This window comes from Patagioenas fasciata, chromosome 5 (assembly GCF_037038585.1).
Source record: "Patagioenas fasciata isolate bPatFas1 chromosome 5, bPatFas1.hap1, whole genome shotgun sequence".
NCBI lineage: Eukaryota > Metazoa > Chordata > Aves > Columbiformes > Columbidae > Patagioenas > Patagioenas fasciata.
Window position 1 is genome coordinate 25161650 of NC_092524.1, and position 17450 is coordinate 25179099.

Sequence of the window (17450 nt, forward strand, 5' to 3'; positions counted from 1 at the left end):
TCTTTAAAAGACACAAAGGTGAAAAAGTGTAAGGCTGACAGAATCCAAGATACTAGCCTCATTTCCTTCCAAAATTTTCTCCCTACTCACAAACTATAAAAATAGATATAGGAAATATCAGAACAGAACACCACGTAGTCAAAGAATGCATATACAAATGTAGCTAATACAATAAAGAGAGAAAAAAAAAAGAAAAAGAAAAAAAGGCAATTAGAGTATATACATACTGTTAAGAAAGCTTCATCCTAAACTCAGGAAATTGTAGTCTAGCTTTTAAAGTCTAAAACATCCTTTCCTAAATTAAAATATGTGCATTTGTCTACTAAATATGCTGATGCTGAATATTCTTGTTATTCGTACAAATCATCTTTTGAGCCTTGCTGAGCTCTTGACCTGATTAACTAGTACAAACTAGAAGACAGAAATATTTTAGTTTGAACATATAGTATACTTGTGGATCAGTAGTAGTTTCTATACTTAACAACAGCAATGCTTTGGTAAAATGTGAAGTCATTTTAAAAGATTTTAAGATTATTTAGAGATTAGCAAATCAGAGGATTGTCCTTTTCAGTGGCATAAAAAAATCAATTTTGCCTTAACAAGTGCAGTTTTTTCCAAATGCATTTTGTAATATATAAAACAGAGGAGACTGAGGGATGAAATGGAAATACATTAAAGTTGACATGCAAAATCTCCACCAATGCTTTCGGGGGTACAAGTTAAAATAGGTATCTGCCAAAATATTTCTATGCCATAATGCTGTGTCAAGAAAGGTTTCTTCCTTTTTTAAGTTCTGAATTATTTGATGTTGCATTAAAGAAGTGCTTGGTAAGTATTTTATAACTTGGGTAACTACAGGCTGTATTGCTAATACGCATTATTCTAAAATACCTTCTGGGAGAAACATACCCAACTAATAACACACTAAAGCACCAGAGTCCATTTTACATCATTGCATTTGTAGTGGCTAAATGAGCCTAAATTACTCCCTCATTCTGTTAATAAACAGAGACAAAGAGAAAAAGAGACATGAGGTAAAAAGTTAAGGCTGCAAATAGCCTCGAGGCTGGCAAATGATGGTTAAACTTCTTATCCTTGGTAACTATGGAAACCCCTTAAGGTAAGAGTGGAACACAGGCATTTTGTGGTCTGCTGCTTATTTAATTATGAAAGAATACAAAACTGTTAGGGGTGACACAATTATCATATTGTGATAGTGGTTCGAGAGTTAATTTTTTTGAAAATTAGCTGGTTTAGGACTTCTATGAAACTGCAGCACATTGGTTTTGATTGAGATCTCTCATTTCTTGTTGGTTTTGTTTTTGTTTTCCAAAAGGGTGTGAGGAGTCAAAATTAGTAATATGGCATTTTGCCATAAGATCCCTCAGTAGATTCATAGTAATTATGTTCATCCTATGCCTCACGAACAAAACCAAGGTCAGGGTGTATTTCAATTAAACCCTTGGTGTTACCAAACTGCAGCACAGCCAGAATAGCAAGCATGTTATTACCAGATCTATCACTGCTGGGCAATGAATAGGTAACAGGTGCTCTCACATGCAGTATTTGTACACTTTTAAATAATACAATTGGGAAAATGTTTTAGGTAGTGAAACAAAATCAAGAGCGAAACTTTGTGATGATTCAGGGAGACTATAACAACTACTTAGAAGTATTTTCCTGGATCTGAACAACAAACTTTGACCTCATAACTTCTGTTGTTGGGAGTCGCATGAACATAGGGACCCCAGGGCCCTTTACATACAATGGGAGTTTTGGCAACAATCCATCCTTGACTGGATCACTTTAATAAGACATCAAGCATAAAAACATCCTTGCAAGGCCTCTGGAAAGGAGGTAGATAATATTATTCTAGATTACGGCTGAAGAAACTAAGGCAATAATGGGTTAAATCAATTGGCAAACATGAGCTTCACACTCCATGCTGACTAGATGCAATGCATGTTGCTCCAAATGATAGTCATGTAGCAACCATCAGCTTGCTGTTAACGTCAAGCTAATGTGGTTCAGAGCCCTGCTCTAGCCTGATACTAAAAGCCCAACAAGAGAGTCTACATCCGAGTGGTGCATGGATGAATCTTGCTCACAGCAGTCCACAAAAGTCAAAGTGGAGATGTTGAAATGAAAGGTGTCAGTAGCAGAGGCAGGACAGGGACACAGAACTTCAGAATCACAATGTGGACTTTATGTATGTACTAGTGTGTGCTGATCAATTTTCAGAAGATCAACATGTCATGACTCTTCAAACTAAATTTGACTAAACATCAGAAAATCTTCTGTCTTATTCTATAGATTCCTGTATTAAACTTCTTATCGAAGTATTTGGATACCTTTCAGAAATGCATGAAATATCCTGGATTTGTCATTTCATGTGTGTATTCTTTCATTCCTTCTTCTACAGGACTATATTCAGATGCTGTTCCAGTTCGGTAGGTGTTATTAAATATCTGCCATAAGGTATTGATACTATAGATGGCAAGTTTGAAAAAATACATTGTGAGTTTGAAATTACAATTTAGGTTGTTTGCTATGCTATTCCTTCTTGAAACTCATTAGACACCTCATGGGAAATGTTTCTCTTTTCTACCCAGAAGTATGGATCACCTGCGGCTCAGTTCAATAATTCCTACAATATGAATGGGCAGCGATTCCTGGGCACCTACTGTCACCTTTTCCCTGTGAATGGTTCTCAAAGCTTCTTCTTGGCAAGGCTCTCCAATATATGTGCTATGACCTTCTGATCCCTGACCACATGAAAGCTTTCATATAAGCCTTATGTCAGTCATGGTCTTGGCAAGCCCTGAACTGATTTTTAAATATAAATGTTTAAAACAACACGAAAGAAAATTGCTGTCATCTGTGGCTATCCAACTAGGAAGATGTGAATCACTTAAAAAAGTTCACATCCAGGGAACCATCCTCACCAGCTGAAGAAGGAAAGGGAAGAGAGTAATAGTTAAGAGGTTCGTAACTATTTCACATGCAACTAGGCAAAGTATCTTTTGGCATCAACGCACCAGTCCAGGATAACATGAAGTCCACCCTTCCCATTTGCAGTAATGATATTCTCTCACGTGTCAGTCCTTCTGCCACAAACATCTGGTTTTGACCTAGTGAAAGACTGATGTTTCATTAACTGCAGTACTTTTTAAAGATAGTATGCTCCAAAATCAGTGTCACTCTAAAGTGGCTAATTACTAATGTTTTCATTACTAAATTTCAATAATAAGTGCATCTATCCCCTGAATATGTTTGTAATATGTGTAATCAGAGGGTCACACACATATATATAAAGCTACATTTGAATTACAGAAATACTTCATACTGTGATTCCCACACTAACCTTAACGGGTAAAAAACACACTTTCTCTTTACAGCACTGGAAACAAACCCAAAGAAACATAACTAAGTAAGATTTTACAAATTTGAATACCGTAAACAAAAATAAATGTGTATTTTTTACTTTAACATGTTTCAATTTTATTCAAATGTTAGATTAATTCTAAACTAATTTGTAAATATTGGAGCATTCTGTTTCTATATGTGGTGAAATAAGGCACTAGCACAACCCCATGTCATGTATCCCAATGTGTTTTAACTTGTTAATACTGGAGCGTTCTGTTTTTATATGTGGTGAAGTGAGGCACTAGCACAATGCCATATCGCCCATCCTAATGTGTCTTCCCGAGGCATCCAAAACATGGTGCATATGTTCACAGAATACATGGATTGATTCCAGAATTGGTGATGTAGATCTGCCTGGAAAAGTTATCATGAATAAAGAAAGGTTCAAATGTAGCTTGGTGAAAATCAAAGGCTCTAAAGCAGTTTGAGAGAAACAGTGGTAAATTATATAATTCTCTTTCTGTCCAAATCATAGAATCATTTCAGATGGAAGACACCATCAAGATGATTGAGTCCAACCATAACCTAACTCTAGCACTAAACCATGTCCCTAAGAACCTTGTCTATAAGCCTTTTGAACACCACGGTGACTCAACCACTTCCCCAGGCATCCTGTTTCACGGCTTCACAACACCTTCTGTGAGGAATTTTTTCCTAGTATCCAATCTCAAACTTCCCTGGTGCAACTTGAGGCCATTTCCTCTTGTCCTATGACTTGCTACTTGAGAGAAGAGACCAACACCCTCCATGCTACAATGTCCTTTCAAGTAGTTGTAGACAGCAATAAGGTCTCCCCTCAGCCTCCTTTTCTCCAGGCTAAACACCCCCAGTTCCTTCAACCATTCCTCATAAGGCATGTGCTCCAGGCCCCTCACGAGCTTCATGACCCTCCTCTGCACTCTCCAGCACATCAGTGTTCTTCTTATGATGAGAGGCCCAAAACTGAACACAGTATTCAAGGTGGGGCTTCATCAGTACTGAGTACAAGGGGATGACCACTTCCCTAGTGTTGCTGGCCACACTATTCCTGATACAAGCCAGGATGCTGTTGGCCTTTTCGGCCACCTGGGCACACTGCTGGCTCATATTCAGTTGGCTATCAATCAACACCCCCAGATCCTTTTCTGCCAGGCAGCTTTCCAGCCATTCTTCTGCCTGTAGAGTTGCATGTGGTTGTTGTGACCCAAATGCAGGATCAAGCACTTGGCCTTGTGAAACATCATGCAATTGGCCTCAGCCCAACAATCAAGCCGGTCCAGATCCCTCTGTAGAGCCTTCCTACACTCCAGCAGATCAACACTCTAACCCAATTAGGTGTCGTCTGCAAACTTACTGATGGTGCACTCAGTATCCTCATCTAGATTACTGATGAAGATATTAAAAAGAACTGGACCCAGTACTGAGCCATGGAGAACACTACTCCTGACCAGTCGCCAACTGGATTTGGCTCCGTTCACCACAACTCTTTGGGCCCAAACATCCAGACAGTTATTTATCCATCGCAGAGCACACATCCAGGCCATGAGCTGCCAGCTTCTCCAGGAGAATGCTGTCAAATATGGTGTCAAAGCTTTACTGAAGTCTAAGTACATAAGATCCACAGCCTTTCCCTCATCTACTAGTGGGTCACCTTGTCATAGAAGGAGATCAGTTTGGTCAAGCAGGACCTGCTTTTAATAAAGTCATGCTTACTGGGCCTGATCGTTTGGTTGTCTTGCATGTGCCGTGTGATGGCACTCAGGATGATCTGCTCCATGATCTTGCCCAGCACCAACATCAGACTGGCAGGCCTGTAATTCCCCAGATCCTCCTTCCAGCCCTTCTTGTAGATAGGCATCATATTTGCCAACTTCCACTCACCTGGGACCTCCCCAGCTAGCCAAGATTGCTGATAGATAATGGAAAGTGGCTTAGTGATCATGTCCACCAGCTCTCTTGGCACTCTTCGATGTATCCTATCTGGCCTCATAGACTTGTGGATATCTAAGTGGTGTAGCAGGTCCACTAACCATTTCCCCTTGGATTATTTGGACTTGATTCTACTACCTTTCCCTGTCTTCTGGCTCAGGTGGCTGTGTACCCAGAGTACAACTGGTCTTACTCTTAAAGACTGAGGCAAAGAAGGCATTAAGTACTGCAGCCTTACCCTCATCTTCTGTAACTGTTTCCCCTTGCATACAACAGGGGATGGAGATTCTCCTCAGCCCTCCTTTCGTTGCTTATGTATTTAAACATCTTTTGTTCCCTCTTACAGCAGTAGTGAGGCTCAGCTCTAGTTGGTCTTTGGCCCTTCTAATTTTCTCCTTATATAACCTCACAGAATTCTTGCATTCCTCTTGAGTAGCCTGCCCCTCCTTCCAGAGGTTATAAATTCTCTCTTTATTCCTAAGTTCCAGCCACAGCTCTCTATTCAGCCAGGCCAGCCTTCTTCCCTGCTGGCTCACCTTCTGTCATATGAGGACAGCCTTCTGCTGCACCTCCAAGATTTCCTTCTTAAAGAGAGACCAGCCTTCCTCGACTTCTTTCTCCTTCAGGACTGCCTCCCAAGGGACTCTACCAACCAACCTCCTAAACAGATCTAAGTCTGCCCTTTGGAAGTCCAAAGTAGCAGTTCTCCTGACCACTCTCCTTACTTTTGCAAGAAGAGAAAACTCATTTCATGATCTCTATGCCCAAGATGACCTCCAATTGGCATGTTACCCACAAGCCCTTCTCTATTTATAAACAAATGTTCCAGTGGCATGCCCTCCCTAATAGGCTTACTGACCAGCTGTGTCAAGAAATTGTCTTCCATACACTCCAGGAGCCTCCTAGACTGCTTCTTCTCTGCTGTGTTGTATTTCCAGCAGACATCTGATAGGTTGAAGTCCCCCACAAGAACAGGGCTAACAATCAAGAGACTTCTCCCAGCTGCCTGCAAAATATTTTATCTGCCTCTTCATCCTAGCTGGGTGGTCTGTAACAGACTCCTACCAGGATGTCTGCCTCATTGAGTTTTCCCTTGATTCTCACCCATAGACTGTCAGCCCTATCATTACCCTCACCATGCTCCAGACAATCAAAACACTCCCTAACATACATGGCTACCCCACCTCCTCACCTTCCTTGCTTATCCCTTCTATGCACAGCTGAGAGTGGCCTCACAGTCACAGGCCCTGGTTGTTGTGGGTGATTTTAACTTCCCTGATGTTTGCTGGAAGGACCATTCAGCCAGCCAGCCACAGTCCAGGAGGTTCCTCCAGTGCATTGATGATAACTTCCTCATGCAGATGGTGGAGGAGCCGACTAGGAGAGGTGCACTGCTGGATGTCATTCCTCAGTAACAAAGAGGGTCTGGTCGAAGCAGTAAAGGTTGAGGGCTGCCTGGGTTGCAGTGACCACGAGATGGTGGATTTCAGCATCTCCTGTGGCAGGAACAGAATAGCAAGTAGAATTGCAACCCTGGACTTTAGCAGGGCTAACTTCGGCCTTTTCAAGCAATTGCTGGGGGAAATCCCATGGGCAAGACTGCTTGAAGGAAAAGGGGCCCAAGAGAGCTGGATTGCATTCAGAGATTGCTTCTTCCACGCTCAGGATCAGAGCATCCCTACACGTAGGAAGTCGAGGAAGGGAGCCAGGAGGCCTGTGTGGTTGAATAGGGATCTGCTGGGTATGCTCAAGCAGAACAGGAGAGTTTACAGGTCATGGAAGCAGGGGCTGGCCACTTGAGAGGAATATAAGGCTGCTGTTAGAGGATGTAGGAAGGCAGCTAGAATAGCCAAGGCCTCCTTAGAATTACAGCTGGCGAGAGGGGTCAAGGACAGCAAAAAGAACTTTTTCAAATACATAGCAGATAAAACTAATACCAGAGGCAATGTAGGCCCACTGATGAATGAGGTGGGTGCCCTGGTGGCAGAAGACACAGAGAAGGCAGAATTTCTGAATGCCTTCTTTGTCTCTGTCTACTCCGCTGGAGGCTGTCCTGGGGAACCCTGTACCCCTGAGACCCCGGATGAAGCCAGGTTAATGGAGGAGTTTGCTTTAGTCGATGAGGACTGGGTTAGGGAACAATTAAATAGTCTGGACATCCATAAGTCCATGGGTCCAGATGGGATGCATCGACGGGTGCTGAGGGAGTTGGCTGAAGTCATTGCTGGACCGCTCTCCATCATTTTTGCCAAGTCTTGGGAAACGGGAGAGGTGCCTGAGGATTGGAGGAAAGCAAATGTCACTCCAGTCTTCAAAAAGGGCAAGAAGGAGGACCCAGGTAATTATAAACCGGTCAGCCTCACCTCTGTCCCTGGGAAAGTAATGGAACAGCTTATCCTTGGTGTCATCTCAAGGCACATCAGGGATAAGAGGGTCATTGGGGCAGTCAGCATGACTTTACCAAGGGGAAGTCATGCTTGACCAACCTCATAGCCTTTTATGAGAATGTAACAAGGTGGATGGATGATGGCAGAGCGGTGGATGTGGTCTACCTTGACTTCAATAAAGCCTTTGACACAGTCTCTCACAGCATCCTCACAGCTAAATTGAGGAGGTGTGGTCTAGACAATAGAGTAGTGAGGTGGGTTGCAAACTGGTTTAAAGAGAGAAGTCAGAGAGTGGTGCTCAATGATGCGGAGTCCAGTTGGAGGCCAGTATCTACTGGAGTGCCTTAGGGGTAAGTACTGGGGCCAATATTATTCAATATATTCATTAACGATTTAGACGAGGGAATTGAGTGTACTATCAGCAAGTTTGCTGATGACACTAAGCTGGGAGGAGTGGCTGACACGCCAGAAGGCTGTGCTGCCATCCAGCGGGACCTGGACAGGCTGGAGAGTTGGGCGGGAAATAACCTGATGAAATTTAACAAGGGAAATTGTAGAGTCCTGCATCTGGGCAGGAACAACCCCAGGTTCCAGTATAGGTTGGGAAATTACATATTAGAGAGCAGTGCAGGGGAAAGGGACCTGGGGGTCCTGTTGGACAACAGGATGACCATGACCCAGCACTGTGCCCTTGTGGCCAGGAAGGCCAATGGCATCCTGGGGTGTATTACAAGGGGGGTGGTCAGTAAATCGAGAGAGGTCCTCCTTCCCCTCTACTCCACCCTGGTGAGACCCCATCTGGAATATTGTGTCCAGTTCTGGGCCCCTCAGTTCAAGAAGGACAGGGAACTGCTGGAGAGGCTCCAGCGTAGGGCAACAAAGATGATTAAGGGAGTGGAGCACCTCCCTTATGAAGAAAGGCTGCGGGAGCTGGGTCTCTTTAGTTTGGAGAAGAGGAGACTGAGGGGTGACCTTATTAATGTTTATAAATATATAAAGGGTGAGTGCCACGAGGATGGAGCCAGGCTCTTCTCAGTGGCAAACAATGATAGGACAAGGGGTAATGGGATCAAGCTGGAATACAAGAGGTTCCACTTAAATTTGAGAAAAAACTTCTTCTCAGTGAGGGTGACAGAGCACTGGAACAGGCTGCCCAGGGAGGTTGTGGAGTCTCCTTCCCTGGAGATATTCAGAGCCCGCCTGGACACATTCCTGTGTGACCTCTCCTAGGCGTTCCTGCTCCAGCAGAGGGATTGGACTAGATGATCTTTTGAGGTCCCTTCCAATCCCAAACATACTGTGATACTGTGATACTGTGAGTTTATAGCCAAACAATGCAGCAGTCCAGTTGTGAGAGTCATCCCGCCATGTTTCTGTGATGGCAACTATATCGTAGCTTTTCTGCTGCACAATGGCTTCTAGCTCCTCTTGTTTGTTGCCCATGCTGCGTGCATTCCTATAGATGCACTTCAGCTGGGCTATTGATTCTGCCACCTTTTTCTGGTGAGAAGCCATAATTCCTTTGCGGCCATCCTCAGGTGCTTCCACGGTTTCTAACAGATCAATAACTCTTGTGTTTCTCCTACCACGTGGCTCTCCATCCCCTACTTCCACTGGAATGGCAGACTGAAGAGCCTTGCTAGCACCCTTTCCCTCAAATGCTGGCATGCTGCCCTTGGGTTCGCTTCCGCCATACCTGCTTTCTTCCCCTTCCCCCTTCAAATCTATTGTAAAGCTCTCTGAATGGGTCCTTCTAACTCCTGTGCTAGGATCCTTTTCCCCTTTTGAGACAGGTGTGGTGTATTTGTTGCTAGCAGGCCAAGTGCCACATAGCTGACCCATGACCAAAAAACCCCAAATTCTGCCAGTGACACCAGTCCTGCAGCCAGGTGTTGATCTGGTGGGTCTGCCTGTATCTTTCCTCATCATACCCTGCAACTGGGGGGACAGAGGAGAGCACTACTTGTGCTCCTGATCCTTTGACCAGTCGTCCCAAGGCCCTAAAGTCTTTCTTGATCGTTTTCCCTGTTCAGTTTCATCACTGCCTACCTTAAAAATTATTAGAGGATAATAATAAGAAGAACTAATAACAATAAAATAACCTGTAAATCCAATAATCATAAACTATAAAGATAGAGAAGACATAATATCTCTGAAACTTTAAACTGTGATAAGTCTTAAAGAGGAAAATAATAGATTACTTCATATTTTCACAAAGACCTGTTTTTCAAACTGATGAATATACATTTATGCAATTGAACATCTTCCTATGTACACTGCTTATAGCCTGCTTATTGAAATCACTGGCCAAATGCAAAGTATCATTACGTCAATATGAAATTAATATCAGATGCAGGAAAGCTAGCATACACTTCTTTAGTGAATGATCATTTTCACTGAAGCGTTGTTTACTTGCTTCAAGTTAACCAACAGGATGTAATGTCCAGTAGCAGCAGCACTGCCTGCTTGTTCAGCTGTTCAGACTCTAAAGTGCTGATACAGTATTCTATGTTCACGAGTCCACCACAAACTTCCATTTTTAACTAGATCCATGAGAGAAAATCATGGGTAAAAATTGACTTCTACAGAAACCAATGGCAGTTTTGTCTTTGATTTCTGTGGAGTCAGTACTCCGTCTCGTATGCCAATAAGAATTTGCTATACAGAGCCAACTGCAGATTATTGCTGATGTAAGAACTATGGCTTTGATGCCATTATTTTAGGATAATTTTAATGGAAAGGGAAATTTAATTTTTATTCAGTTAAAACTGTCACACAACATAAAGGGAATAGTAGTAACTGAGACAGCTGAACACACAGTTAATGTATATTAAAGCATGCTATGAAACAAAACTAATGTAATATTTTAAAATGTCCAGATATTAACATTGTACTCTTAAAAGATTCCAAGAAATTACTCCAGTACTTCAAAACTGTATAACAAGATAGTGAATTCCATGCCTAAAACAAATTTGAAAATTATCTATGCAAAACAGAATAAATTTGATAGCTGATTTTATTCAAGGATATAAATATGCCAGTTTGCAGTAAAGCTTTCCATTACTATGCTGATTTATATAGCAACACAAATAGATTCATCACTGGCAGCACTGTTACCACCTATTATTAATATTAAGGATGTCCAATTTCTTCCATTGTGAAAGGCTGTTTTCAGTTTTTTACAACTTTGTAAAATTTTAACCCTCTACACATGACATGTTCCATGCTAGGGAGATACCTATAGTATAGTCATAGAAAGTTATATGAATAGTTACAAAAAAAAAAAGGAGGGCATTACTGATAAAAAAATGAATACTGAATTCAGGTAGGTTGTTTTTGTTGTTGTTCTTTTGTTGTTGTTTTTTTGGTTTGGTGATTTTTTTTTCATTCATTCATTTTTTTTTCATTCATTGAAAGACAGAGTTACTGTGAGAAAAATATGATCTGGTCATATGATTAAAGATAGTATTAAAATACAAAGCAGCCAATGAAGCTTGCATTCAAATACATATATTTATGCATGCATAGGTATACCTAATACCAGTTCAACACTATTTCTGAAAAAGTTATTTGATTCTTATCAGGAATACATTTTCTGAATTTTTAAATTCTAATTATTGCTCCAACCTGAGCACATCAATAATATAGTCAAATGATAAAAATGCTAATGTGTCCAGATCTCTCTGCTAAGAATTTTTTCCTGGATTCTTACCTATGCTCTCTACCCCAGAATAATGCATGAGGATAAGTACGTTAAGTCTGCAGTCGTTAGCAGGGGCCATGTAAGTACTTCAAGTGGACATTGATAAAGCAACCCTCCCATGAAGTATGCTGATGAAAACTTCTGGCATTATCAGACATTCTCTTACCAGATTATTTAATACCAGTTCCATGTGGTTGTGGGCTGCTAAGAAAGATGCTAAATGTAAATGCTAATGTTGAATGTAAATACCGACAATGTATTGCATAAATATCCATAGTACTGCTCTGCTTTACATATCTACATCACATAGTGGAATGTTTAGTCTGGAATCTTAAGTAATTAATTGTAGAGTATATTTTGCTATTTGTGTGATATTTCTAGCTATATCCACTTATGCAAGTATGCCTAATGGCAGCTATTACCAAGTAATTGGTTGTCAACATCTGACCTTAATCCACAAGAATGATTTTAAAAGCTTGGTTCAAATGTCTTGGGAAAATAACAGCAGCCAGAAACAGAAGGTTACAGGGGGTTATGTCTCACATTCTTCACACAGAGATCTCCTTTACTAGACCTGATTTCTTGACTGGGATCTAAATCTCAGAAGGACTTCGTGGAAGACAGGAGAGCTGCTGGATATCAGACATAAGGAACATGCACAAATTTAAGAACTTCCTCTAATACTGCAGCCATAGATCTAAACCTAAGCTACCACTATCAGGCAGGGAATGAGAGAAAAAAAATTTTTTTGTTTTCTTTTTTTTTTTTTTTTTTAAATGTGATGTCCTCTATGGCTCTGAAGAGGAAAAAAAAAGAACAAAAGGTAAAAAGTCATATGCATAGTACATTACTGTGGCATATTTTCTTTATAATTCTTTCCATTCCAGAAGCATGAAGGTAATATTTTTCTCTGTAATTCTACAGAAATTGGCCAAATTTAGTCTAGTTCTCAAATGGGATAAACTGGCATTGCTCCATTCAAGTCAATGAAACCAGAATGACTTTTATTCCAGCTGAAGTTTGTGATCCCTGTTACCCTTTAAACCAGGTTGATCCGTTCTTAAGGTATATCAGGAGGTTCAGATAGCCAATTGCTATGAAAATGCAGCATTTATAAAATAGGCTTCAAATGATAACGATAAGTCAAACGCTTCTGTTTCAACTCTGTAATAAAGATCTCTCTTCTGATGGTTGAAATTCTGAAAGAATGGTAATCATACATTAGGAACAGTTTAATTTTGGTTCTTCAAAAAATAAACTTTCATTTTTCCAAATAATAAGTTATCTCCCTTATTCTTCTCTTTTTTCTTCCTAGTGCCATGAAATATCAGAGAATCATAGAATTGTTTTGGATGGAAGAGACCCTCAAGATCATCGAGTCTAACCATAACCTAACTCTGGCACTAAACCATGTGCCTAAGAGCCTCACCTATATGTCTTTTAAACACCTCCAGGGATGGTGACTACACCACTTCCCTGGGCAGCCTGTTTCACAACCATGGTTGTGAAGCACAACCATCTCCATGAACAAATGTCTCCTAATGTCCAACCTGAATCTTCCCTGGTGCAACTTGAGGCCATGTCCTCTTGTCCTAAAGGATTGCATATAGGTTGCATCTAGGGTTGCAATTGTAGCTACGAAATAAAAAAAGCAGTTATACCCCACAGTAAATGATGTCCCTATCTCCAACATTTATAAAGTGTTACATCTGGTGTACATGGGATTTAGGAGGATTTACATTGACTAATAAATGGTTACATACTGACTTTTATCTAGAAGTTTCCCTGTAAGCTTTAAATCCTACATTAACAAACATATATATGTCAGAATTACCTCACTTTCCACAGAAATCTAGCTATTTGTAGAGAGAAACATAGCAGGTTTTTTTACAGTATACAATGTTTTATCAAGAAATATTGAAGACTGCTATCTTTAGCTGAAAATAAACGTGAACTTTAGAAACATGGGGTATATATCTATTCTCAAATTTGACATAAAACATTGTGGTAAACTTCCTTACGGTTTTAGAAAGTGCAATTTGGAAAGAGGGCTTGACTCCAAGTGGAGTAAATTTCTCATTCAGTTGTATCATGTTAATGATCTGTATTTATGTCAGAACAACATTAGAGAACAACTGTATGACTGCCTTAGAGGAAAAATCTACTTTTATGGAATTGTTAAAATAGCTTCTTGCAACTCTCTGTATTGTTGTGCAGATAAAATGAATTGCTTTCAGGGCAGATGGAAAGCTAGGTATCCAATTTGAGCAGAGTGGTAGTCCACATCTTTTACTCAACAGTAACATGCATACTGATAATCTACCAGTATTTGCAGAAGTATGTGCTAGATAGTCTCTGACATTTGTCCTGAGTGAGCTAGGGCATGAGTGACTTCTTGGGAAAGAGTTAGCCATGAATTATCTTACCTCTTCTTGAAAGCAAAGACAAACATTGCAAGACAGTGGTCATCATTTGGCAGGATCTATAAATGTTCAGTATCTGAAGTTTAGACTGTCTTCAGCAACTGCTGTTTCTTTTCTTACGCAAATCAACAAATTAATGCTCAGTGGCAAATACTGGGATTTAAAGTCCTCTCTATGAGTAACCACAAGAACAAGAGAGCAAAGCTCTTATCATAATTCTTTACAACTCTGGAGGATGGGGGGAGGCAATTTTCTGCTGCTCCACAAAGCAGCCCAGCAATGTAAGCTGCAAGACTGCAGTATATGGTAGTCAGAAAAACAGCCTTAATAGTTTCTCTGTAATGTATAAAAGTAGCATGGTAAAACACTTTTCAATTTAACTAAGGGTCTGCCAGGAACTTACAAACTTCATTTTTGTTTCTTAAAGAGTACTAAATCCTCCTTTCAAATTTTCATTTACTTGCTGTCTGTTTTCCAAATTGTCAGCAATTCTTTTTTCTTCCCTTGTGTACTACAAATTGCTAAGTCATTTCAAAATTATACAGCAGCAAAAGGAACAGACTTTTTTATTTTAATGGTTTGGGTGCTTTTCTTCTCACCAGGTTCATTCACATTTATACTAAACACAGCTTCATTTTTCAAAATGAAATTTAACAAGCAGTACTTAAGAGTGAAAATGGCACTTACTAGATCATGTTCAATTGCTTTTTACTGCTATTTCGTATTTCCCACTTTTTACCGAAAGGCAAAGCAAGAACACGTTAGGGAGTGAGAGGAATAATTTCATTAGTGGCTGCTTAACAGGCAATGCAGACAGTACACCTGAGAGTTGGTGTAGGGCTGCTACTGTCTTCTTGAAATTCTCATTCTCATGACTTGATTGATTCAAGGATTCTGAACACAGGTTTGTTGTATACTGCATACATGTATGTTGCATCCTGCAAGATATAATGGCTGATTAAATTTGCAACAATAACACTTTCACTTAATTTCTCTCAATATATTGTGAACACAGGGTTTATATCTGGACACAAACTCCAAAGGGCTTCCTACTGATCAGTTTTTGGCATTCACTCTTTTGTTCTCTCATACATGAGTATGAACTAGCAAATCTACCCCAGGGTGTGGCATTCTGAAGACTTTGTACCTTATCGAGGTCATTGGCCGTGCAACTCTGCCCGTTACATGGTGGCACAATCATCAATATGATGAATGAAATTAAAAGGTATAGACTTCATGCTTCAACTAAAGTGACCTGCCTCTTCATCCCCCTGAAAAAGAAGTCCTCTTTTCTGAATGCACACTAAATTTTGCTATCTGGGAATGTTCTTTTAATGAGAAGTTACCATTTCAATTTGGTGCATGAAGATCAGGTCATTCAATACAAAGTAACAGTAATAGATGCTGAGTCGGTGCCCTATAGCATGAAGAACACCTGTAGAAAGTCCTGACCATGTTGTAATTGTGTTTACTGTCAAATATAAAATTCACAGGCCAGATCCACAGCTTGCATAAATCAGTTTATCTCCACTTGCACAGGATCTGGTTCACTGCATCCACTTAGTTTCTCAGATCCCTGATCCTATGCAGACAACTGAGGGTTAATAGACTTACACTTAAGAAATCAACAACATAGGGGATACTACCTCTCTTTGTTCATTGTTAATGAACAAGAATTAAGATTTGTTTTCTAATATGTCTGGTAAATAGTTATTATATTCTTATGAATATTGTATTTAAGGCAGTATTTCTCAGATGTTTGAACTCAATCAACAACAGGGTCAAAAAAATCCTCTACAACTTTTTGTATCTCAGTCCTATACAATAACTGTTGAATTTCTCCCACAAGAAATAAACAGCGGGAGGTTTCTTGGAGGTGTGGATGATGGTTTTGAGGAATTCAGTGTTTGGTATGCATGAAAGACTTCTCTCTGGAGTGAAGATGTTAAAGGGTGCAGAGTTTAAGTATTTTAATTCCATTTCTCAGTCCTCTCCTCATGAATTAAGACTTGCCAAAGCTATACTGTAAGTAAGTAACAAATTCGGGATCAATACTTAAAGGTCTCAAGTTCAAGTGTTGTTTGTTTGTTTGTTTGTTTCTATCTACCCAGTGTGTTGTCTTCTTGGTAGTATTAAATCCACCTCAGGTTTACTTTCATGATCAGGTACTAAACTTTTGAATTTTAGAAATCAAATGAATCACTTTAACGTCCCTATTTGCCCAGTCAGCTCACCCAAGCATAACTTGTGCCATTGACCAATGAAGCGATTCCGAGGATTTCAAAAGAGAAACTGGGATTATTGCTTCTACAATTTTCTATTATATTGCTGTTTGTGACTTGTCCCTTCAGGCAAATGTCATACCCTTTACCAATATCGTATTATCTTATGCAATATGCAGAAATCTCTCCTTTCTGCTTAAAGTTACAGATCCATCTTAAAACACAAGTTAACAATGTATACTGTAGAAGATCACAGCCTTCCATTTATCTTAAATGTTTGATCTTAATGAAGCCTGACAGCACTTCAACTGAGTTAGAACACAGTGTGTAAAACTATCAGGACTGTATTAGAAAACAGTACCCATAATCTTTGATGTTTGATTCCTTTCTTAGTCATAAAAAGACAAGTATGAACTAATAGAGTCTTTTCTTTTACTCAAAGCAGCTGGTTGCAAAATCTGAAAACTACAAAAAGGCTTTGACAAGGGATTGCACCTCAAAAATTATCCTATAGCTGACTGAAGACCTGAAGTTTGTTGTTCAAAATGCATCTAAATGCAATTTTTATATAGTTCACAGTATAACTCAAAATATTGGAGTAGGAAGAAAATTATTCATACTCACTTTAAAGGGTAGAATTCTAGGTTTTCTGGACATGAAAATGGTGTTTGTCCAAACAAGTTACTCTTCCAAGGTCTTTGTTTTTCCTACACTTGCCTACATGTAGTATCAGATACCCGTTGTACTGGAGCAATGTCAAAAATCAATCTTGACAATTTAAACTCAAACATGTTATCGAAAAACGGGATTAAAACTTGGCTTTTGTAAGCAGTTTAGGGACTATTTACCCTAACACTTGTTTACACACAGAAAAGCTGAATTGTGTGTGTGACATTTGGCACTAGTGGCAAATCTTAGGTGAAGAAAATAGTCTCGTGCCACAAATAATGGGGTTATTATGTGTAGAAGAACTTTTGTGCTGCAATACTGAAGATTATAAATTTACACCCTGCTGTTGAAACATGCTGGGGGAGTCATTACTCAGTCTGAGCTGAAGCTCATTTGATCTTGAAACTCAGTAGAGTAGCTTCCTGACTCAAGATCACAGAGTTATATAGTCTTTCTCTATAAAGAGTGAGATTGAAACAAACAAACAAAAAAAAAAGGCGTCTCATGTGAGTTAATTACTACAACCATATCTGGTTCATTAGTACCATGTTTCATGTGGTGCAACAAAACAACTGGAAAGGTTGCAATCCAGTAAACTAAACATGAAAAATGCTCTTTTGTAATTATGAATGAAGTAGAATCCGTGATTTATGGTTAATTATTCCACTGACCATCTGATATATCTATAACTTAAGGGGTAAATAGATATACA

The 17450-nt window shown here is 39.8% G+C and overlaps 1 protein-coding gene across 9 annotated transcripts in view; it reads right to left on the reverse strand.

Moving 5' to 3' along the window:
* Positions 1 to 17450, reverse strand: part of LRRC4C (leucine rich repeat containing 4C) — a 572608-nt gene that overhangs the window by 11505 nt on the left and 543653 nt on the right. The gene's annotated exons all lie outside the window — the stretch shown is intronic.